Source organism: Galeopterus variegatus, unplaced genomic scaffold (genome assembly GCF_000696425.1).
Source record: "Galeopterus variegatus unplaced genomic scaffold, G_variegatus-3.0.2 Scaffold47369, whole genome shotgun sequence".
Classification (NCBI taxonomy): Eukaryota; Metazoa; Chordata; class Mammalia; order Dermoptera; family Cynocephalidae; genus Galeopterus; species Galeopterus variegatus.
In genome coordinates, this window is record NW_007773480.1 from 1 (window position 1) to 4,293 (window position 4,293).

General features: G+C 38.4%; 1 pseudogene; it reads right to left on the reverse strand.

The window, feature by feature from the left end:
* Positions 1-2,130: 2,130 nt before the first annotated feature.
* LOC103584224 lies at positions 2,131-3,235 on the reverse strand (annotated as a pseudogene).
* Between the last annotated feature and the right edge of the window lie 1,058 nt (positions 3,236-4,293).

Consider the following 4,293-nt stretch of genomic DNA (forward strand, 5'->3'; position numbering starts at 1 on the left):
AATCCACATGTATACATATATCAAAACATCACATTGCACACTATAAATACATAAATCTTTACTTGTCAATTTAAAAACAAATAAAGATTAAAACCCTGAGAAAAACTACATTGAAAAACAGTCAACTATAAAAAATCATATGATATAAAATAATTGGGGAAAAATCTATTTTATAGTTAAAAATCAAAATATATCATTATACATAATAATAAAATAATAGGAGTTTAAATATATTTCATTAAATAAACGTATCAGCAAAAATTAAGTGTAGAGAAGAGAAATTAAGTAAAAGTGTATTTATTTCATTTCTCTTTACTAATAGTATAATGAATACTATTTACAAAATAAAACAGTAAGCATGTAATCGGTTAAAGTTATACATATATTCACTGAAACAAAATATATTCTGTGTTATAATCACAAAAATAAATAGAACAAAGAACATACAATATAACAAAAGAAGATAACATAACAAGAAAAAATATAACATGATGTTACTACATATTTCAAACCAAACACATCTATCAAATCAAAGGAAATATTTTTAATACAGTATTGGTGTATAAATTAAATTGCTTACATACAGTGAAATATATATATAGAATATATGTAGCCACTGAAGAATGAGGAAGCTCTATATATAAACTGCTAAGAATAGTCTTCAAGTAAAAATTTACAAAAAGAAATGATGATTGAGTTTGTTCACATTATTTTAAAAAAATCACATGCACACATTCATTCAAACACACAGAATATCTTTGTAAAGATGTAGAAGAAACAATGAATACTGATTTCCTTTAAAAATAAAATTTAGAAGAAAGTTGAGAGAGCTAATTTTCAGTTTATGTTTTTTTTGTTGTTGTTGTTGTTTTTTTGTCTTTTTGTCTTTTTTCCGTGTCCAGCAACGGATCGCAACCCTCAGTGTTGCCCCCGTACCGGACCGGGGACCGGCAACGGGATTGCAACCCTCGGTGTTGCTCCCGCGCCTCGCTCAGCCAGTGAGCGGGAACCGGTCTGTATGTGGGATCCGCACCCTCAGGCGGGAGCGCCGCCGTGCTCCCCAAGCGGCGCACTATCCAGTGCGCCACCGGGCCGGCCCTCAGTTTATGTTTTTATATATTTTAAATTTTGTGTAGGTACAAATTTTATCCCTTCAAATATAAACACCATAGTTTTGTTTGTTTGTTTGTTTTAAATGACCTATATCCCTGAAATAGAAGAGCAATTTATTTTTAATATTAGATTGACAATAGTTGTCTCATTATTCTGACATCCATATCCAAACTCACCTTTTCAGAAAGTTGCAAACCCATCTAACAGCTCTTACTAACCATTCAGAAAGGACTTACAACAGTAAAGTTGTCTGCATAGCAAAGATTAAAGAGTAGAAAACGCCAGTCAGAGGTATCCAGAAAGAAAGAAGGTTTTCTGTGATTGAAATATTTCCTGTCCATGGTTCAGGAATAAGATGCTTCTTTTGGGAGCTGAGAAATGACGATGAGAACCTTTGGTACCCAAACTGGATGTCTGAGTTCCCTGCTGGGCCATTTTTGGCTAGATGGTTCAGGAATAAGATGCTTCTTTTGGGAGCTGAGAAATGATGATGAGAACCTTTGGTACCCAAACTGGATGTCTGAGTTCCCTGCTGGGCCATTTTTGGCTAGTCTGATGCATCAGTTGGAGAAACAGGCCTGAGGAGGAGGAAGAAAGTCTCAGCCTCTGGTTGATGTCCAGCCTCAGGGTTAGGACTTAGGACTGAGTACAAATACACCCAAGGCCTGATTTGAATGGCAGTGGAACAACTTGGAAAACTGATGACTTAGTATCACTTAGGCCTGTTATGAGTGGCTAGGTCAGTTCCATCCCAGGGCTCTTGTACTGGAGACCCTTGAAAGAATGGGCATTATAGGTGAGAGGCTGAAACTTAAAGGGAGTAACTCACAAAGATGGAATTAGAAGCCATCTGCCTTCAGGTAATTGACATGACTCCACCTTTAAGGGCAGCCAGGTTGAGTAAATCCCTAATAATTTTGGGTTAGGTAAGATCTTAACTCCTATAAGTCATAGTAGAAGCTATAGGTTCTGCTTTTTAGAATCTAGGCACAGCATAGACCCAAGAGGCTGGGACACTTATAGAGAGTGGCAGAACACATGGTCTTCAAAGATCTGCTTCTCTCTTGCTGGGAAGATCTTGTCACAAAGTGGGCAACTGATCACAAACATCACCAGCAAAGTCTAGTTTGCAAATGGGGTATTTCTTGATGGTGAGCAGGTTGGGGGCAGAACTTTCTTGGATGCCAGAATATGGGTTTCCATAGACAACTCCAGGATTTTGTCCTGCATGTCCTTGATCTGAAGTTGGCACTTGATATGGCAGAGAGTCAAAATCCAGAGCCATGTAACTCAGCAATCTGCTGTTCTCCCTCTTCAAAAGACCGTTTTCTCTTTCCATTCTCTCTTTCTCTCTCTGCAGAGCATCACATATAATTCTGTTCTCACTCAGTCTTCTTGACAGGTCAAGGTCAAAGTTCTCTTCCATTAACTTTTGTTGTTTCTTTGTTGAATTTGTTTCCGCTTCATCTCCTCCACTGTCTGCTCCGCCTTCTTCTGGTGCTCTCTCCGTTCAGTTAAACTGAGAAAGAGTTGGCCATGTTCCTTTTTCAGATGCTCCAACTGCTCTGTCTTATCTTCTTCTCCCTGAACAAGCTTCTCCATTTCTTTCTCTTGAGTTGACAGCTGGGCCTGAAGCTGATCCACCCTGATTATCAGTTTCTCATTTTCTGAGGGCATCTCCTGGTTTTGTCCTTTCAGTTAAGCAGCTCTTTCTCCCAGAAGTCTTTCTGCTCTTTCACTTTCTGTTCCAACTTCTTACTGATGCTTTGAAGGGTTTCTAACTCCTCCTGCTTTCTTTGGAGCTCAGCCAGCATGTCTGCGTTCTGCTTCTGGAGGCTGACCCAGCTGTCCTGCAGCTCCTGGTTTTCTTTGCAAAGCTCGAATCTCTTCCATGACTGAGAGATTGTGCTGCTCAATCTCTTCCACGACTCCCTGAGGAGTAAGGGAGGACCAGGATGTCCTCCTCATTTTCTGGACGGAATTGGAAAGGGACCATACCATCCTGATCCACATAGCAGAACTGGTAACACTCATCATCCTTGGGCAGGTAATAAGCTTTGAATTGAACTTCCTGGTGTTTGGCTGATTCCTTGTTTAGGTCAATGGGCAAAGTAAACCACATGAAGGTGTAATACTCATGGGCTTTCTTCCATCTCACTCTAAAGATGCCAATCCAGTCCTTTCAACAGGGGATGAAATGCTGAGTGGAAGTGTAATAGCATGTGATGTCCCCTTCAGGGACATAGAACTTCTCCACACTGTTAAAGATGACCTGAGAAAAATTACAATGATCCAGGAAGACAGCCGATGTGGGGGAATCTTCTATTGTCTTTTCCACGGTGGCGGTCCAGGGGCAGCAGCCAGCAGTGGCACAAGAGCAACAGGGCAGGGGCAAAGAACATAGTTTAGAAGACAGCCGATGTGGGGGAATCTTCTATTGTCTTTTCCACGGTGGCAGTCCAGGGGCAGCAGCCAGCAGTGGCACAAGAGCAACAGGGCAGGGGCAAAGAACATAGTTTTTAAGAAGTAAGCACAACTTTCTTTTCTATCTCTCCCCCCTGTTCACTTCTCTCAGAGAAATTAGAAAAATTTGCAATAAAAAAATGCATTTGTTTTTATGTTTATTGTTTATGAGGCTTGTGAGACATTTGCTTTGTGTGGGCTGGGACCTAATATGTTCCCAACTGCACAGACCATGGTCTGAAGTAAGATCTAAATATTCATACTTTGAAAGAATAAATTAACATAACCAAGAGAATAAAGAGTAAGAGGTTGAATCAACCAAGAGATGAAAAGTCAATATGGTTTTTTAAAAATTATTTATATTAGTTGGTAATCAAATATAAGTTAAAATTATAAGAAAATATTTTGCCTATCTAATTTACAAAACATTATAATTATAACATCCAATACTTATGGAAGTATGCAAACAGGCACTTGCAAATGTTGCTGTGTTAGAAAGAGTGAGAAATATTTGGAGAAAAATTCATAAAATGGAAAAATTGGACCTGACATAAAGTTTCAATCAATAAGGCACTGGCTAAAAAAATCAAGTATAACCCTAAAATGAAAAACTATGCTGCAATGAAAACCTATTTTACAATAATGATGTGGGAAAAAAATCATATATTAAGAATCAAACTGTTCATATTCATGAACACAATTTTCAAAAGAAAAAGA